This window comes from Dipodomys spectabilis, unplaced genomic scaffold (genome assembly GCF_019054845.1).
Source record: "Dipodomys spectabilis isolate Male_0828 unplaced genomic scaffold, ASM1905484v1 ptg000169l, whole genome shotgun sequence".
In the NCBI taxonomy this organism is placed as follows: domain Eukaryota; kingdom Metazoa; phylum Chordata; class Mammalia; order Rodentia; family Heteromyidae; genus Dipodomys; species Dipodomys spectabilis.
The window spans coordinates 6,759,750-6,780,272 of record NW_024870846.1 but is presented as its reverse complement, the minus strand read 5'-3'; the positions used below and the strand labels follow the sequence as shown (position 1 = coordinate 6,780,272).

The 20,523-nt window shown below is 46.6% G+C and overlaps 1 protein-coding gene across 2 annotated transcripts in view; it reads right to left on the bottom strand.

The window, feature by feature from the left end:
• Positions 1-10,143, bottom strand: part of Znf407 (zinc finger protein 407) — a 376,264-nt gene extending 366,121 nt beyond the window's left edge. For both annotated transcript variants that reach the window (XM_042693520.1, XM_042693521.1), the window contains exon 1: positions 9,844-10,143. The gene's annotated coding sequence lies outside the window, so the exon portion shown is untranslated. The remainder of the gene's footprint in view (positions 1-9,843) is intronic.
• Between the last annotated feature and the right edge of the window lie 10,380 nt (positions 10,144-20,523).

Below are 20,523 nucleotides of genomic sequence, written 5' to 3'. Positions count from 1 at the left end.
TAGTTAACAAATTACCTAAGCAAACTATAATTTTCCCAAGCCACATGATGTGATACTACCACTTTCTAATGAACTGGAAGACAGATTTTAGGAATTTGTCATCTGCTACAATGATGTTGGTTTAAAAACAAACCTACCAGTATAAAGAGTAACTTCAAGGGCTGGGCACCCTGGTAACAATGCTGGTAATCTCAGCTCTTCAGAAAGTCTCCATCAGGAGGACAGAGTTTCCATTCCAGCCCAGACAAAAAGGTAGCAAGACTACACCTGAACAAATAAGCCAGGTGCGGTGGTATAAGCTTGTACTCCCAGGTAAGCAAGATGCACAGACAGGAGGATTTCAGTCTAAAGTCCCACCAGGAAAAACATGCATAACTGCAAAACTCTATCCAAAAATATAAAAGCAAAGAAGGGGTGAGGGAGAGGCTTACGTGGTACAGGGCCTGAGGATTTTTACATACTTTGTTATTATTATCTTTAAGTTGTTATACAAAGCAGGTTATGAATACATCTTGATCAACGTCACCCCTTTCAACATTCTCACCCAATCCTCCCCTACAGACATACCAAATATTGTCTGATCTCAGAATCTAAGCAGAGTCAAGCCTGCTTAGTGCTTGGATGGGAGCCCTAGTTCAAACCTCAGTAATGCCAAAAGGAGGGAGGGAAGGGACTTCAAAACAAAGAAATAAACACACCTTTTCTATACCAGTCTTTCTCTATACTCCCATTTCTATCTTGCGGGTTTTTGTTTTTTTTTTGTATGTCTTGTTTTTCTTCCCTCCAGCTCTCAAAACATTCTTTGTGTGTGTTCTTCCTCTGACTGCTGGTAGTGAGAAGTCGGTCTGCTCCCCCTAACATCTGTCCCCAAGGCAAGCTGCCTCTTGTGTAAGCCAGGCAGAGTATGAATCTACCCCCACAGAGTCACTGTGAGGAGCAGTCCTGAATTTACTGGCACAGGAAGTCAGCATGTGCTCAAACCAGCACCTAGCAGAGGCAATGCTCAGTCTTCACCACCACTAGCATCACAGCCAGTCTTCCCAACAGAACTTACAAGTTCTGTCACTTCTCCAAGACAAAGTCTCCTCCTCCATCATCCCTTTTTCATACAAACTGAGTATGTCAAACTGTGTAGATAGACTGGGGGAAAAAAAAAGAAAACAAATGTTTTAAATATAAACAGCAACTTTCAATATGTGTAAGGCATGACTATAGCATATCAAGATCAGGAGTACAACCAGAGTTTTAAAAAGCCAATATAAGCCTATAATCCTAGTTACTCAGGAGACTGAGATCTGAGAATCACAGTTCGAAGCCAGCCAGGGCAGGAAAGTCTGTGAGACTCTTATCTCCAATCAAACACAGAAAAGCTCGAAGTGGTGCTGTGGCTCAAGTGGTGAGTCAAAGGAGTTCAGGGACAATTGCCCAGGCACAGTTAAAGCCCCAGACTGATGGAAAACAAGAAAAGAAAAGAGAAAATAAAAGGAGGAAGGAAGGAAGGAATCAAGCAAGCCAGCAAGCAAGCCAATATACTATCTTGAAGTCCTCTCTGAGCCTATCCCTATCATTTTCCCTTTTCTTACACACCTGGTAATGGCATAAATTGAATACTGTGTTCTTTCTGTGTGTCTGTGTCTGTGTGTATGAGAAAGAGAGACAGACAGATGAGCGGATAGACACTGGGGATCAAACCCAAGGCTTTATGCATACTAGAGGAGTGCTCCACACAGTCCTGTCTGCTGCTTTCTTCCCCAGTGCCGAGGCTTGAACTCAGGGCCTGGGCACTATCCCTGAGCTTTATGCTCAATGGCTAACAATCTACCACCTGAGCCATAGCCACTTCCTGCTTCTTCTGAGAGGTTTATTAGAGAGAAAAGTCTCAAGGAGGACTTTGCTACCCCAGCTGGCTTTGAACCACAATCCTCATTTCTCAGCCTCCTCAGTAGCTTAGGCTAACAGACATGAACCACCAGCACTCAGGTTCTGCCTGCTTTTATTACATGATTCTGTCTGCATTCCTAGTAAGATTTTTGTTTTCTGCATATTGCTGAAGTACAAAGGTAAATGCTATGTGCGCCTTTTTTCCCCTTGAAGATGTGTGAGTTACCAGACTCTTCCATGCAGCTCACACAGGGTTCAAACTCATGATACTCCATTCTGAGGTGACCCCACTCTGTGTCAGGGATTACAGATGGGCACTGCTAAGTCTGGCTAGGTATTTCCTTTTGTAAATAGTGTGAGACTTTGTTCTTGCACACACCTTCAGGCACTCAGGTCCAGAATGTTCCCTAGGGCAGTAGTTGTCAAAAATAAAAAGAATCTACTCCACTCACACAGCTGTTATCTAGTAGGTCTAGAGCCCAAAACTGCATTTTGAAAAAGTTCCCTCACTGCTAGGAGTCTTCCTAGATGCTAGCAAGCAATATTGAAATATTACTCTGAGATAAAGATGAAAAGAGTTCAGATGTAGTGGCTACATGTGGTTGAAGAATGAGTTCAAGGCCAGCCTAGACTACACAGCAAGACCATGTCTTCAGAAACAGGATAAAAGCTTATTGAAATTAATGAGCTTAAGAGTTTGTGTCTCATATTTACTAGGTACTTTTATTGTAACATTTAACACTCCCCTTCTAGTGAAACAGATGGCAGGAACATCTCTCCCTGTCACTGTAACAGAAGTTAAGCAATGTTAGAACAGTTAGGTATTGTTAAAGTACTGTTACTGTTACTCTTTTGAAGGCTTTTTGTTAAAGCATTATTATTAAGCCTTTGTTGACAGCACCCTTTGAAAAGTCCTTTTTTCCATTTAAATGTGCAGAGATGTTAGGGACTAAGGAGACTGACAGCTGCTGGACCCATCTCCAGGGCCCTGGCTGCCTTCAGCAAATGACTGCCCATCATGCAGCCAAACTGCCCTCATGCCAATACCAAAAGCACAATGCAGTTCATGAAGGCTCCTCACGAGAAACTTGTACAGCCCATCAGCTCAGCAGACCAACTGCCACAACTGCCACTTCCAAGTGGAGAATGGGAGGAGGGGAGGGCGTGGGATGGAAGGGGCACAAGGGCCCAAAGAAGACTGGTGACTGGTGCAAAACACAATCCTTCCCTGGGTAACAAACTGTATGATTATTGCACAAACACGAGGGGGCAATGGTGATGGGTGCAAACACCCTGGTCCCCTCCTCATGGGGTTGTGTGAGTGGGCTGCACAACTATTTTAGGGACAGCTGGGATCCCAGGATACCAATGAAGACCTTGATACCATGAAGAAAAGGAAGAGGAGCAGCATTTGGAGAAAGGCACCTCCTGGCAGAGCCAGCAAGACTGAAACTGACTAGGGCAGTTGGGGGTAAGAGCTGCTGGCAACACACAGCTTCATCAGGCACCAGAGAATGTAAGGAAGTAGTTGATGGAGCCGAGCGCTGGTGCTCACGCCTGTCATCCTAGCTTCTCAGGAGGCTGAGATGTGAGGACTGCAGTTCAAAGCCAGCCCTGGCAGAAAAGTCCCCATGAGACTCTTATCTCCAATGAACCACCAGAAAACCAGAAGTGGTGCTATGGCTCATAGTGGTAGTGTGCTACCCTTGAACCGAAGAGCTCAGGGACAGCACCCAGGCCCTGAGTTCAAGCCCCATGACAGCCCCCACTCCCCCTCATCTCCCCCCCACCCCCCCTCATCTCCCCCCCACCCCCAGCAAAAAAAAAAAAGTAACTAATGGCACCCAGCTGGGACCTGCTGGCAGAGAGAGTATCCTGACCTGGCAGCAGGGATCCCTGTACCATCACCCTGTCAGAGACCTTGGTCCAAACCCCCAAAATCTAGGAGAGTCCCATCACCTACAAACACCCACGTGGGCCTGGAATAACTGAGGTCGCCCTGTGCAACCTGTGCCTGCATGCACAGGCGCGAGAATGCTGCTAGCTAGTGTGCCATACCAGGATAAGCATCACAACTGCTTCTGATCCCCCACAGTACTGCCAGGCATGCGACGTCACTGCCAAAACTGCAATGCACCGTTCTGATCCTGAGTGAGTAATAAAACTGAGCATTTTCACACTCAGATTTCCTTTTCTGGAATCATTTTTTCAATTTTCTATTGTTCTATTTGTGGTTGTTTATAGTTGTAAACATAACTATTTTTACATACAACCTATTCAGGATTTTTGGTTGCTTTGGGAGTTCGGGTGGGTTGGTTTTTTTTTGGGGGGGGTCCCCTTCATTGGTGGTACTTGAGTTTGAACTCTAGCCCCTTGGGCTTGCTTGAGCCAAGCTTTTTAAATTATTTTTCAGGTAGGGCATTAAACATTTTTAGCTTGAGCCAGTCTCAAACCTCATCCACCTAACCACCTACAGCTTCGCCTGTTTACGGGATAAAAGGCATGGGCCCCCACCCCAGCTTTGCTGAGACAGAGTGTAGCTAACTCTTTTCCTGAGCTGGCTCGGAATTGCAATCCTCCCAAACTGCAGTTAGGAGGTTACTGGGATCAAAGGTGTGAGCCACCACACCTGGCCGGCCCCCATGATGGTTCTTCAAAATAAACACAAACTGTAAGTATTATTATATCAAACATATTGAATCTTTCTTCCCTAGTGATCTGCATCTTTCATGATCAATTTAAGACCATTACTACCTGTGCCAGGGGTATGCAACTATTATCCTCTACTGCCTTCTAAAAGTCTCATAATTTTGCCTTCAGGTTCAAGCCTTCACTTGGTCTATAAGTGATTTTTTTCAAGTGATGTAAATTTGAAAAAGTATCCCACCCTCTGGAAATGTATTTGGTAAGAAGCACATATTCGACCAACTGTGATTTTTAGGACACGGAGTGACCAAGTGAAATACTGACTGGGTTACTAGCTATTGCTTTATTAGGATTACTTTGCTCTTTCACTGAGGCAAAAAAAGAAAAAAAAAATCAGCACAAAAACCTGCAACGTTAGTCTATGATGCCCACCACACTCAACAAAGAATCCTTAATATGTCCCTTAAAATCTCAAGTCTTGCCTGAGCCCCACTAGGTCACACTTATAACCCTAGCTATGCAGGAAGCTGAAATGAGAATCATGGTTCAAGCCAGGCTGGGCAGAAGAGTTGATGAGACTCTTATCTCCAATTAACTACCAAAACCTAAAATAAAAATAAATAAACTGGAAGTGTAATTGTGACACAAGTAGTAGAGCACTAGTCTTGAGCAAAAAAGCTCACAGACAGCACCCAGGTCCTGAGTTCAAACCCCAGGAGTGGCACCAAAATCACCTCAAGTCTTTGTCTAAAAAAAGTAAAAAATTAAGCCTTTGGGAAATATGGAGAAACTGACATTCTCAAAGAATACTCATAATTTTGACTAAGCAATTTCATTTCTTGGACAATAATTCTGATACACACACATGAGTTTTTTCAATCTAAAAATATGTCTTCTTTGAGCCACCTTAACAGACCATATCTGAAGAAATAACTAGACAAAGTATGTACTTAAGAAAAAAATTACCATTTGGAAGTGGACCTGTGGCTCAAAGTAGTAGAACACTAGCCAAAAAGGAGCTCAGGGAAAAGCCCGGCACCGGTGGCTCACGCTTGTAATCCTAGCTACTCAGGAGGGGGAGATCTGAGGATCTCAGTTCGAAGCCAGCCGAGGCAGGAAAGTCTGTGAGACTCTTATCTCCAATAAACCACTACAAAACCAGAAGTGGTGCTGTGGCCCAAGCGGTGGGGCGCTCACCTTGAGCTGAAGAGCACAGGGACAGCACCCAGGCCCAGAGTTCAAGCCCCAGGACCCACCAAAAAAAAAAAAAAGAACTCAGTGCCCAGGCCCCAGTTCAAGCCCCACAACTGACAGAAAAAAAAAAGAAAGAAAAAGATATTCATCATAGGATTTACAAGAAAAAAAACATGCTATCCAATAATGTGGACAAGTTAACAATAAAGCAACTGTGGCACAACTATGTAGAACTCTGATGATATAGATTATATAACTCTATATTCATGTGCAAAGATGTTCACCATGTACTCATGATATCTTTAAATATACTTATAATTTATAAAAGCAGTTAACCAAATGCAGAGTATTCACTTAGTCATGAAATATTGTGTGCCAGCCACCAAGCAGGTCATGTTAACAAAAAGAGACCTGTCCCCTGCTTCAATAGACTAACAGTTCATCCAACTTGCTCTGTCTGGGATACTAAAGGCATGTGCATGTTGTAGGCACAGGTGGTTCACACCTCTCTCCTGAGTAGCCAGCATTACATGCATGAACCACCAGCACTCATTCTAGGTTTGTCTTCTTAGAGAGCTCTAACCTTAACAAAATTGACTGGTAATTTGGTTCTTGTCCTCTCTAAGTGGTTTGTTACTCAAGTAGTGATAAATCTAGCAGTTAATCCAGGAATAATAAATTAAGTTGTGTCATCCCGAATGGTCCCTGGGCATTGAAGGCGGTCATTGAGACTGTTTGGAAATACAAGGAGGCCACCGGGCACTGGCATCTCACGCCTGTAATCCTAGCTACTCGGGAAAGTGAGATCTGAGGATGGTGGTTCAAAGTCAGCCTGAGCAACAACAAAAAAAGTCCTCCCCTCCCCTCAAGAAACTCTTCCAATTAACCACTAAAAAACAGAAGTGGTGCTGTGGCTTAAGTGATAGAGAGCTACCTTTGAGCACAAAGAGAATCAGGGACAGCTCCCAGGCCCTGAGTTCAAGCCCCACAACCAACAACACTAACAAAGAAAGAAATACAAAGTGGTCTTCAACTGAAGTCTTCCTTCCCACCGTGACTACTAGTGGAATGAAATAACTCAAGGAACACTGCTTGCTTGGTTGCTCTATGTCAGTCTCAGCAGTCTTGTAAAAGGATGAACTGGACACTAGGGAATGTGGATAATAAGGGACTGGCTGCAAAATCTGGTGTTGGTGCAGTCTTCTGTGGAGACAGTGTCACAGTTGCCATTCATAGTTCTTGGTTATCAAAGAGATGGATTCTGAGTTAAGCAGAAAAGGAACTCACTTAGATATGTTTTAAAATTGAAGGGAAGGGGGCTGGGAATGTGGCTTAGTGGTAGAGTGCTTGCTTAGCATGCATGAAGCCCTGGGTTCGATTCCTCAGTACCACATACACAGAAAAAGCCAGAAGTGGCACTGTGGCTCAAGTGATAAAGTGCTAGCCTTGAGCAAAAGAAGCTTAGGGACAGTGCCCAGGCCCTGAGTTCAAGCCCCAGGACTGGCCAAAAAAAAATAGAAGGGAAGGCTGGAGAAGTGGGTTTGAAAACTAGGAGCCAAAAGAGGCTGGGTGGTTGAGGCTACCTACAGCCATAGGTACATAGTCCAGTTAGGGTTTGCTGTAATAGCAACACTGTCACTGGAAAAACTGTCACCTTTGTTCCTAGACTGCTGACTACTGTCACTGGAAAATCTTTCAGGTGTCTTTGTGACATTTCCCCTTAAGCTTTTAGGTGGGCACATGAGATTGCACAAACCACTCTAGTGTTTCCAGGAAGTCTCCAGGAAGCAGAGACAGAGTAGCTGTTCTTTACCTGTCACAAAGATCCATGAAGGATTCCTTCAAAATAAAGTAGCCCTAAAAGTTAAAAAAAAAAAAATTCAGCACCACCACTTAACCTGTAGAAAGCAACTTAACAGTAGAAAGCAATGCCAAGACAGGATGATGCCCAAAGAATGAACCAGAACTAGTTGGATAAATAGGTAAGAGAGGGCAGGGAGTAGTGTTTCAGATAAGAGCTTGCCAAGTCAGGAGGTAACATGCAACATTTCAGAAGTTAAAGCTGTTATTTAAGGCGGAAGTGTGAAAGACAGGGCTGGAGAAGAAGAAGAAGAATCAGCTAGCATGGTGGCGTACAGATTTTTATTTTCTTCAAAAAGGAACCATGACAGCAGAGTATCACCAACACCAGATTTTGCAGCTAGGCCCCATTTACTACCTACATTTCCCACCATCCAATTCATCATTTTACCAGACTGCAAAGACGGGCACACGCAATGTTCAAGCAATGGTGGGAAGGAATTCTCAGTGGAAGGCCATCCTTGCATTTCCAGACACTCAGTTATAATGACCACCTTCAATGCCCAGGGACCAATTGGGAGGACACGACTTTATGATTCCTGAATTTATTAATTATGATCCTCACTATTTGAGAAATAAACCATTAAAGACAGCAAGAACCAAATACTCAGTCCATTTTGTTAAGGTTAGAGTCTATTAAGACAAGCCAGAAATGAATGTCAGTGGTCCATGTTACTCAGGAGGCTCAGACCTGGAGGACTGGCAAAAAGCCCTGGAGACTCCATCTCCAATTAACTAGCAAAGAGCCAGGCTCAAGCGGTAGAGCACCAGCCATGGGCAAGAAAACCAAGTGAGCATGAAGCCCTGAGTTCAGGCCCCATTCCTGGCACATTCAGAAACAAAATTTAATGTTGGACCAGGTGAACACCACAAATCCTTGCCATGAGACTTATTTCCTCCAAGAAAGTTTGCACACCTTCACCTTTGGCAGTAAGGTATAATTTCCTCTCTGCTCTCATCTGTCTAACGTTTACCGATGCCTCAACTATCTCTCAAAGTAACGTATATTGATGTCCAAATTATATTTCTCTCAAAACTACAGATCTATTACCATTCCAGTACCTTGGATGGAGTCTGGCATAAAGCAGACCCATGTGTTTGAAGCGGAACCACTCTGCGTTGCTTAAGAAAGTGCCAGTGCAACTCTGGCCTATCTTGCCACTTGTGTCATTAAGTGTGAAAATAGCCCGAACTAAGCCGTTTTTAAAGGGCACCAGTAGCAACCACCTGGTGGGCGATGGTCGCATCTAGTATATGTCATGCAAGACAGGTTCTACAGAGCTTCCAGCAGGGCAGTCACAAACGCTTGGCCGTGGAGTCCACACTGCCCTGGGCTAAGTTCCTCAATCGGAGTCTCAGTTCCTCCCAAGGCAGCGAGGGGCGGCCGAGCCGGGGGAAGCTGGCGTCCACGTCACAGCCCCCAGAGCCCTCCAACCACGTCCAACGACCCGTCCGCGCCCGGCCAGCGCCCAGGTACCGTCGGAGCGCGCTCGGGTCGGACCGCCTGAGAAGCGGGAAGGCCGGCAGTCAGACGCCAGGCCTGCCCGGGATGCCCTGTTCTGGAGCCCGTGCAGGACCCGGGCAGCTCAAGCCCCAACGCAGCCCCAGGCCGGCCGCGCGGGGCCCCCGTAGCGCCGCCGGGCTCGGCTCCAGGGCCGCGCCGGGGGCTGCCGGCCGCCGGGCCGCGCTCCCGGCGAGCAGGTGAGGGTCGGGGCCGCGGGTCGCCTAATGGAAGGGGCGCGAGTGGCCGCGGCACCGGCCGGGCCCGGGCACCCCAGCGCGGACGGCGGGCCGGGCGCGGCGGCCGGGGAGCGTTCGCGCCTCCCTCGGGCCAAGCCGGGGAGCCGCCGCGCTGGGTCGCGCCGGCGGGGTCCGGGGCCGCGGGGCCGCGGGGGCCGGGCCTGCGGTGACAGGAGGTGCGGCGGGGAAACCCCGCGGCCCGGGGCCCCGAGCGCGGCAGCCGGCCTGCGGGGCGAGCCGGCGCCGGCGGGCGGGACGCGGCGGGGACGCCGGGCCGCGGGTGCGGGCGGGGTCGCGAGTCCGGGCGTGAGTCCCGGCGGGCGCCGGGCGGCGGCGGCGGCGGCGGGCGGGAACGGCGAGCCGGGAGGGGCGGAGGCGGGAGGGGGGGAGCGACGGGCCCGGACCGAGCTCGGGGCGCCGCGCCGCCGGGCCGCGGGCCCTCAGGCCACCGCCCCCGGGCCCGGCGCTGACGCCGGACGGTCCCCGCCTCCCGGCCCCCCGCCCCGCCCGAGGACAGCTCACCTGCTCGCCGACGGGCTCGCTCCCTGCGCCCCTCCGACTGACTCCTCCGGCTCACCGTCTTCCCAGTGGGAGGAGGGGGCGGGACTTCCTGTGCCTCCGCGCCGCGACTTCCGGCGTCCCCAAGGCTACCCCGGCGGCTGAGGTCCTGGACGCCACACCCGGAACACGAGATCTCGTAACGTCCACCGTGAGGCCCGAGCCGAGCTTCCTCCTTCTGGCCCGAGTGGTCGGCGGCCCCGCGTGTCAACTTGTGTTTAACCCATCGGTTCTTGCCGGAAGTCCCGGAGATGCGGCAGGAAGTCCCGCCCTCCCCCTCGGGAAGGCGGACGGGAAGCCGGAGGAGTCGATCCGCAGGCCACGCCCGCCGGCCCTCCGGGTCCTCCGGGTCCTCGGCCCTCCCGCCCTCCCGCCCTCCGGCCCTCCCGGCGCTGGCTGGGACCTGGGGCCCGAGCGCCGCGGGTCCTCGGGCCACGCCGGCCTCTCTCGGCCTCGTCCTGACGCCGCTGCCGTCCAGGACACCCGAGGAGAAGAGGAAGAAGGGACAGGACGCCAAGGTGGGGCCCGGTGGCGCTCCGCGGCCGCAGGCCAAGTAGCATCGGGCCCAGGAAGCCACGAGGGGCGCAGAGGCGCCTGCGGACTTGCCCTGCGCCCCGTGGACGAAGGAGAGGAACGCTGCGAGAAATGGCGGGCAGGGGCGGCCGCCGCGGCCCTGGGCGCCCACCGGCCACCCCGGGCCCAGGAGAGGTTTACCCACGCGGGAGCCCCGAACTAGGGGACGGCGGGGGCCACAGCCACCGCCATCCTCACTAGACAGTGTGGGAAATGATCTGCACAGCCCGGGGCGGGAGGGAGGGCAGGTGGGGGAGACCCGAGCGAGGCCGCGAGCGAGGCGAGAAACGTACTCTTCACCTTACTTGTAGTGTAACCCTCCGAACATCACCTTGACTATACGTATGTGCGTATATGTATACACGCATGCGTACATACATGCGTACATACATACATACACACATAGATGCATGCACACATACATGCATACGTGTCACACTAAAGACTTGCTTTCGAAGCTAGGCCATCTCTCGAGCCTCCTGACAGCACCGCTCAGTTTGCAGAAGAGCACATTATTCAGGCAAATAATTACATTGCTTAATAGTTTACAGAGAAATTTGTTGAGGCTTTATCTGGTTGACTTCACCGTAATCCACAGGAGTTCGCACGTCCACATAAGGAACTGTTTTCTAGAGGAGTCCCAAAATTACACTGTGATAAAAATGATCTCTGCATTGAACTCCAGATCAGCGGTTCCCACCCCATTATGCTGATTCTGTTTAATATTAAAGCCGAGTGCCTGTGGTTCACCCATAATTCTAGCTAATCAGGAGGCTGACATGTAATGATTATGGTTCAAAACCAGCCCAGGCTATGAAACCTTTATCTCCAATTAACCACCAGCCTTGAGGAAAAAAAAAAAAAACTCAGCCAGTACCCAGGCCCTATGTTCAAGCTCCAGGACCAAAAGAAAACAAGTGTAACACTTACTCCATTAGCCAGTATTTATTGAGTATGTGTCTTGTAAAAGAGAAGTAAAACTAGAGTCTGTCTTAAAAGAATTGGCATAAATTTTTTAATTGATGTGAACAGGTAAGTACTAAACTCAAAAGTACTGCAGCTGAACACCTGTAATGTATGCCTGTAATCCTAGCTACTCAGGAGGCTGAGATTTGAGGATTGCAGGAAGCTCCTTGAGACTCTTCTCTCCAATAAACTACTCAGAAAAGTTGGAAGTGACAGGGTGGCTCAAGTGGCAGAGCCCTCTGCTTGAGCCAAAGAAGCTGGGACAGCATCAAGGCACAGAGTTCCTGGCCCAGGACCAGCAAAACAAAAAGTGCAAGAAAGGGATGGAGCAGTAGATAACATGACTAGCAAGCATGAGGCCTTGAATTCAAACCCCATTACTACAAAAACAAGCACGGTTATGTGAAATATTCCTATTTTAAGTAGTTATCAGAAAATGGAAGTATTATGAACAAATGCCATATGTTAAGTCTTTATACTAAATATTGGGCTGAGTGTAATAAACATTCCATTTTCCTACTAACAACTGTAGTAAAGATATTATTCCTACTTTACAGCTAAGAAAACTAAAGCTCAGAGAGATGACATTTCCCCAAATTATTCAGTAGGATCTGGACTTTGGGCTTCAACTGAAGTCTGTTCAACAGGAACATTTGCAAGAATTTTTATGAATCCTGATCATACATAAAGCAAGCAAATCCATACTATTAGCTTTTATTCCAGCAGGGTGCCATATGGAAGATCTGCCTTTGAGTAAACTATTTTTGAGTTTCCTTCCTGTCACCAAGTAAAAGATTTTTGAAAGGAGGTTCATTCCAACAGGAAAAGATGAGCATCTAGACCAAGACTTCAAACCTTTAAAATATGAGATTGACATATGTTTCACTGATTATGAAAAAGATACAAGAATATTAGGCTTAATTTTCTCCTTAAAAACTAATCTTCCAACCAGGTGCCAGAGCTGGGAATGTGGCTTAGTGGTAGAGTGCTTGCTTATCATGCATGAAGCTCTGGGTTGGATTTCTCAGTACCACATGAACACAAAAAGCTGGAAGTGGCACTGTGGCTCAAGTGGTAGAGCGCTAGCCTTGAGCTAAAGAGCTGAGGGACAGCGCCCAGGCCCAGAGTTCAGGCCCCATGACTGGACCCCAAAAAAAAAAAAAAACAATTACACTAAAAATGACTTTCTGTTTCAGAAAAGATGACCAAAATCGGTTTTAAAAGTTTTCTAAGCTAGACCCCAGTGGCTCACTCAGGAGCCTGAGATCTGAAGATGCCAGTTTAAAGCCAGCCAGGGCAGAAAAGTCCCAGTGAGACTCTCTAATTAACCACTAGAAAACCAGAATTTGAGCATGACTCATAGTGGTAGAGCACTAAGAGCAGAAGAGCAGAGTTCAGGGACATTACCCAGGCTCTGAGTTCAAGCTCCATAACTGAAATTAATTGTTATCTCTCTGCTATTGATGAGAGAGATTTGTCAAATAGGAAGGTGTGTTTGCATATTTCCCAGCCTTTACTTGTATCTAGTAAGCAATCAAAAGTCATTCACTGCCAGGCGTTGGTGTTTCACACCTGTGATCCTAGCTACTCAGGAGGCTGAGATCTGAGGATCATGGTTCAAAGCCAGCCCAGGCAGATAAGTCCCTGAGACTCTTATCTCCAATAAACCACTCAGAAAATCGGAAGTGGCGGAAGTGGCTCAAGTGGTAGAGTGCTACCCTTGGGCTGAAGAGCTGAGGGACAGTGCCCAGACCCACAAGCAGCCAAAAAAAAAGTCATTCAAATCTGCTTCCATTTATGTTTCCTTATGTCATTTGTTATCTTTCTCTGCTTTAAACAATTTCTCTTTATTTTTTGGTTTTCAGCAATTTCTGGTGTGCTTATGAAACCTGAGTTTGACACCCCAGGCCCAAACTCCCAGACTTCCACCTGTCAGCTCTGCCCACTCACCCCTCTGTGCCAAGAAAGACATGATAAAGAGCAGAGGAGAGAAATGTATGTGGCATGGGAGCCACAAGTTGCCTACAGACAACTTAGGGTACGAAAGTGAGCCTAGGTTTCAATACACATGAACTAGTTCAGAAGAGAAGTATGCGTAGTTATTCAACAGTCCAGTCACAAGACTGAGTTAGAGCTGTCCAGTGTGTGTCCTGGGGCTCAGAAGCGGCAGCAGGTAGTCTGACAGTCCGTTGTTTCAGAATTGGTCAGGTGGAAACTGGTTGGCCCTTATCTCAGTTCCCATTCTCCAAGGTTCCAGAACAGTTACTGCTATCATCAGTTGAGGCGATGAATCTGGCCGTTGTGCAATGGTTATTCCTGCTCTAGTGTGGTCAGCCTCAGCATTGGAAGCAGTTGTCATCATGTGGGATAGACCTGCCAGGCTCTACTGTTCCTTAAGGATAGTCTCAGGGCCTTATTCTAAAGAGGTCTCTCAGCCCTGTCCTTCCAAGTGACCACAAAGTGAACAGAACAGAAGGCCCAGATACAGAATAGAGCCTGGAATGCCAGCTTTCTCCTGTTTTTAGTTCATTCATAGGCCCACATAAGTGGTAAGTACTTTTCAACAAAAGCAGGTTTTTGTTGTTGTTGTTTTTTGTCGGTCATGGGGCTTGTACTCTGGGCCTGGGCGCTGTCCCTCAACTCTTCAGCTCAAGGCGAGCGCTCTACCACTTGAGCTACAGCGCCACTTCCGGTTTTCTGGTGGTTTATTGGAGATAGAAGTCTCACGGTCTCTTCTGCCTGGGCTGGCTTTGAACCGCGATCCTCAGATCTCAGCCTCCTGAGTAGCTAGGATTACAGGCGTGAGCCACCAGTGCCCGGCTAACAAAAGCAGTTTTAAGCACCTGCTACACGTAGATAGGATATTTTCCCTAGTTTATGAATAATGGTGTGGTTTTTCTGAGTTTTTAAAATCTGTGTTTTTCACTAAGTTTGGAAATTTTAGGGTCATTATTTCTCTAAATATTTTTCTTCCCGTTGTCTCTTCTTACAGTCTCCAGAGAAAGGTGACTTAAAATGCTATATGAGGATCACTGAAACTCTTATCTTACCCTCCCCTACCCAATTCTTTTCTCTCTGACCTCATTTGGTAAGTTCTATTGATTCATGCTCTGATTATTCTGTCGCCTCCCACCTATTAAAACCATGCAGTCATTTCTATAGGTCAGGTGTTACAGAGTGTAATGGGTTTCTCTTGTGATTTGTATTCCTGAAGGAAGGGTTTCTATCTGCATTTGTTACTGTTAGATAACTTAAATAGGTAGGTTTAATTGGGTAGCCGATAAAGAGAACATCACTTGGTATTCAGGCAGAAGAGAAGTCGTCTACAAACTGCCTGCCCTGCCGTGTGTGCTGGAGAGGCATGGAGGAAGGGATGAGATGTGGAAGGAAGGGGCAGGGAGAAGGTGCTGCAGGTGAGGGAAGGTGTGGCCACCGGGGAGGGGCTGTGACCCCAGTGGGAAGGGAAGTGTGACTGGGGTGGCCCAGGATATGGAGGAAGAGGAGGAGGAGGAAGAGGAGGAGACTGCCTCCAGTTACCAGGTGACACAGGTGGTCCTGGGCAGAGACTTAGCTAAGAGGTGGGGAGGCCCTGGGCAGACATTACAGTTGAAGGCATATTTTCCATTCTCTCTCTCTCTCTCTCTCTCTCTCTCTCTCTCTCTCTCTCTCTCTCTATATATATATATATATATATATATATATATATATACTTAGATGCCAATATCTGAATCTCCTGATTCCAACATTTGAACCATCTTTGAGTTAATTGACTTTTCCAGTTTTCTTTTTATTGTGGTTCATGTTTTTACTTCTTAAAACTTCTAATAATTCTGAACTATTTTTTTGTTTTTTAGTTTTTGGTTTTTTTTTTTTGCAGATCCTGGGACTTGAACTCAGTGCCTGGGTGCTGTCCATGAGCCTCTCAGTGTTCAAGGCCAGCGCCGTAGCACTTGAGCCACAGCATCAATTCCAGCTTTTTCTGAGTAGTTTATTGGAGATAAGGGTCTCATGGACTTTCCTGCCTGGGCTGGCTTCAAACCGTGATCCTCAGATCTCAGCCTCCTGCATAACTAGAATTACAGGCGTGAGCCATGGGTCCTGGTTGTTCACTTGTTTTAAAGAGTGGTTATTTTTGTCAGTGTAGGACTCCTTGATTTGTGTCTTTTGTTATGGCTAGCAACTAAGTCTCATTTGCTTCCTCTAGCCTCAACAGAAGGCTTCGACCTGCCCCTCTGGAGGTGGCAGTCACCCAGTGGGTTAAGCAGTGTCCAGGCTGACACTTCCCCTCTAGCTCTCATCCTTCCAGAAGCCCCTACCTCTGATTCTACCTAAAGTATTCTACAACTCTGCCTTCTGAGTGGTAAATAGACTTTTAAAAGCCTCCCTTGTTTCATTATAATTATTTAAAACTTGAAGCCTTGGTCAATTTTGGTGACTAGTCATTTCTGATGACTAATTTACTTTAATAGTGTCATTCAAAGTCCCAATTTCCTTTAGATTAACATTTTTGTCATTACATTCACTTACAATAACAGAGAGAATGTTCTTTGAACAGTCAAACACCCACACTAGAATTTTAAATCTTAGCTCTTTCAGAATGCTATTTTGGCAAATATCAATGTGGGAGGTAAGATGACTTAAATTTCATATTTTCTATTATAGTGAAAGGCATAATTTCTCTGACATGTTTTTTCATTTGGAATAAGGAATTACACTAGAATAATGATTTTAAATAAAATTTCTCTACATAATGGCATTTTTTCTCTTCAATTCTACCCAAACTAAAATAGCTCAAAAGCATTTATTTACTTATCATCACTGTTAAGAAATTACAGTCATTACACCTACTATCACTTCTCTTCTGTATCATCCTAGAAAAAAAAGATGCATCATTTTTTACTTCAGATCTCCTGTATGCCTGCCTTTGCACTTCATCAGTGGATTTGGCCTTCAGACAGCTGAACAAAGTACAGCACTCACCCAATCCAGCCTCTGGCTCCCAGGAGCTCACTTGCTGAGGAAGGCCGGCTTCAGCAGAGAGTAGAAGATCGTCCTTCCTCCTTAGTGCTCGGCCACACAGAATGTACACATCTCAAAGGGGGTCCGTGAGCAGCAGGAGGAACAATATAAATATTAAGCCTTCATTTAAGTTTTACTTGTCATAGGACACACTGGTGTAGACAACTTCATTATGCTAGGAACAGTTACTGTATTGTATTGCCAGTACCAGGGCTTGAACTCCAGGTCTCAAATTCACAACCTCATCTCACTTGGTTTTCTTTGTCAAGGCTGACACTCCACCAGCTGTATCTCTGGTCCAGCTTTTTGCTGATTAATTACCAAATGAGTTTCTTAGACTTTTCTGTCCAAGCTGCCTTTGAACCATGGTAGTTTCAGCTTTCTGTGTAGCTAGTATTAGAGGTGTGAGCCACCAGCACCTGGCTAAAATTTTTTTCCTTATATAACAAGATCTTTTATCATGGTTTAATCAATACTGAAGCTAAAACTGAAAAATAGCATTTAAAATGATAGCTAACATTGACCAGATTTAGAACTAGACATGTAAAGTAGTATTTGAAAGCCATTTGGCCCATTCATAAAGCATACTTTGGGAATTTATTAAGAGAAAGTAACTACCTGTAGAAGTGAGAAGTCAGATGGAATAACATTTCCTTTTGTGAGCTTCCTTCCCCTTCTACTTCTAAGAAATTTGGAAGTGGTTAAAAGAAATGCAAATCAAAACAACATTGAGATACCACCTCACCTCAGTTAGAATGGCTATAATCAAGAACTCTAATAACAACAGATGCTGGAGGGGATGTGGACAGAAGGGAACCCTACTGCATTGTTCCTGGGAGTGTAAACTTGTTCAACCACTTTGGAAAGTAGTATGGAGCTTCCTCAAAAGACTCCACATAGAGCTCTCCTATGACCCAGCAATCCCATTTTGGGGCATTTACCCAAAGGATCACAAACAAGACCATACTAAAGCTACCAGCACAACTATGTTTATTGCAGCATTATTTAGCATAGCTAAGATATGGAACCAACCCAGATGCCCCTCAGTAGATGAATGGATCAAGAAAATGTGGTATATATACACAATGGAATTCTATGCCTCCATCAGAAAGAATGACATTGCCCCATTTGTTAGGAAATGGAAAGGCTTGGAAAAACATATTAAGTGAAGTAAGCCAGGCCCAAAGAAACATAGGTCCCATGGTTTCCCTTATTTGCAATAACTAGTATATGTCTGAGACAAATAGAAACTGACAGACAAGATGATGTTAGGCAAAATGAACCCCAAGATAAGGATTCAAATGTTTTTTTTCTTTCTTGTGATTGTTTCTAACACATTTATAAGATGATTTCTTTGTTGTTTTGTATGTCCCTCCCCCACAATATAGCCCCTGCTTTCACCGTATTTGATGTTGGTATAATTTGTGGAGGGGAAGGGAAAAAACAAATCATTTAAATAGGGATACAGGTGGACCCATTGCAACAATGAGATGTACAAGTCGTTATGTTGAAAAATGAACTTTACAACTTTGGTGGGGGGAAGGGATGGGAAGGGAAAACAAAGGAGGAGGCAACAATGCTTGATAAGAAATGTACTCATCACCTTGCTCATGTAATTGTAACCCCTCTATACAGTATTTTCACAATAAAAAAAGAAATTTGGAAGTGGTGCTGTGGCTCAAGTGGTAAGCACTAGCCTTGAGCTGAAGAGCTGGGGGACAGCGCCCAGGCCCAGAGTTCAGACCCCACGACCGACAAAAAAAAAAAATTGATAAGTACATATTATGCATCAGGCACTGTACTGGTGCTCAAAGGTGCAAATACAGCTAAACTTACTACCCTGAAAGACACCACACAGCAGTGTTATATAATGCTTTTATTACCTCACTGATTGATTCATTTGAAATCTGCCAATTTTGGAATGTTGACATCATTTAAAGACACTTATAAGCGGACACCAGTGGCTTACACCTGTAATCCTAGCTAATCAGGAGGTTGAGATTTGTGAATCTCCATTCAAAGCCAGCCTGGGCAGACAAATAATGAAACTCTTATCTCCATTTAACCAGCAAAAAGCTGGAAGTGGAGGCACAGCTCAAGTTAGAACACTAGCCTTGAGAAAAAAGCTGAGCAAAAGTGTGAGGCCCTGAATTGAAGTACACGCGTATGTGTGTGTGCATGCACACACACACACACACACACACACACACACACACACACACACACAGAGCTTAGGACATTGTGAAGGCAGTGTTCCAGCAGGGAAAGGGTGTACACTGGGTCTACCAGCTGTTATCTGTGGCCATGAACTCTTACACGACTCCTCTGGGCTGGCACAGCTCTACCTGAGAGCATGACAGGGGTCCACACACCTCAGCATGGCTGTTGCTCTCTCTCCATACTTGCTGTTCCCAAGATTTCAGCCCAGGACCAGTGTGGAAGCCAAGTCTAAGTTACTAGCCCTAGGAGGGGAGAGTCCAAAACTTGCTGGAGGATCAAGATGCAGGGCTTACCCACCCTACCAAGCACCTTCTGGGCACTGCACATCCTGCTGGGTGCAAGCCCTTCGATGGAATGCCCTCTGGGGCACCGAGCTGAGAGTTGACTAGGGGAGAGAGACAGATGCAAAGAAAAGACCAAGTCATGGGCTGGGAAGGTGGCTCAGTGGTAGAGCGCTTGCCTTGCATGCCTGAGGCCCTGGGTTCAATTCCTCAGCACCACATAAGCAAAAAGAAAAAAGCCGGGAGTGGCGCTGTGGCTCAAGTGGTAGAGCGCTAGCCTTGAGCTGAAGAGCTGAGGGACAGTGCCCAGGCCCAGAGTTCAGGCCCCACGACTGGCCCCCCCCCCCGCAAAAAAAAAGACCAAGTGTTGGCAGCATGGAAATGCATCACACAAGCTCACACACCGTTGCCCAGTTCACCACAAGTTTCCTAGGACACACAGTGGGCCTGGGACTTTGGAGATAGCAAGAGAATCTTTAACACAGCCAGTCCCACCCCTTTGCTCCGATTTGTTGAGCTCAGATTTGATTGAATAGTTTGAAGCAGGGAAGATGTATTTACCTTAAGGTGACCAGGAAGAGACTCTGAAATCAGATTACCACTACACAAGTCATCTCAAAACCTCCGCATCACCTGTTATTTCTTGAACAATCTGAGGTATGTCTTAATTCCATCTTGGAAAAGCCAGTTAAGACAAAACCTTACCTTTCAAAATCTCTTCCTATTGGAAAGCAGTTCCTCTTTGCCTTTTGGTACTTATTGATACCCTGCAGCCCAAAGCAGGAACTTTTAACCAAACCACTTTGATAGAAAAGACAGTTTTTCTCACAGCCCAAGGACTGGTGAGGGAGTCTGGTTCTAGAAGAGGGGTCCACATGAGCACTCAGCTGATACAAAAGCGTGAGGGGGTGGACATGCTTAGAATACATGTCCAGAAGAAGAGGACCGGAGCAATTCCCTTGGCGTCCCTGGCTCCCTCCCCTTCCCCAGCTCAAGTCCAGAACGTATTGCTGGCCAGCACACTCACACTGTCCAGCAGATATGCAAGGCTGGCAGCTGTTCATGAATACAAAACAAACCCAAAGCATTCCCAGTCCTTAGGATTGCCACAGGACATTGAGGCCCAGCTGGTGTCCCTAGCCCCCTAACTTTATCGCAGTGAGAATAGTTTAACACACCACAACTCCTAAGCCAGACACGTTGTCCTATTTGGTGAACTCCCTCCTAATCATACAACACGCCCACGTGATCCTTTAACCCAGGTGCATGTATTTGATTAAAAATGGAAACAAACTTGTAAATCTCCCTCTCTCCCAGTTTTTTTTAGCTTCTTATAACTAATTGGTTTGACTAGTAACAGATTTCCCTGTCAATGTAATAAACTTAGATGATACTTCCTTTCTGTCTCCCACATCACCGGTGGACAGAGGTTGTCCAAGCCACACGGCTCAGAGTGGGGTGAAGTTTAGGGTGGCCTAAACCCTGGAGACAAGAGCAAGGGAGATTATCAGCAAATCACAAGTCTGGACTGACACGGCAGGGTCAGAATCTCTTATGCCCAACACTGTCCATCATTCAAGGGAAT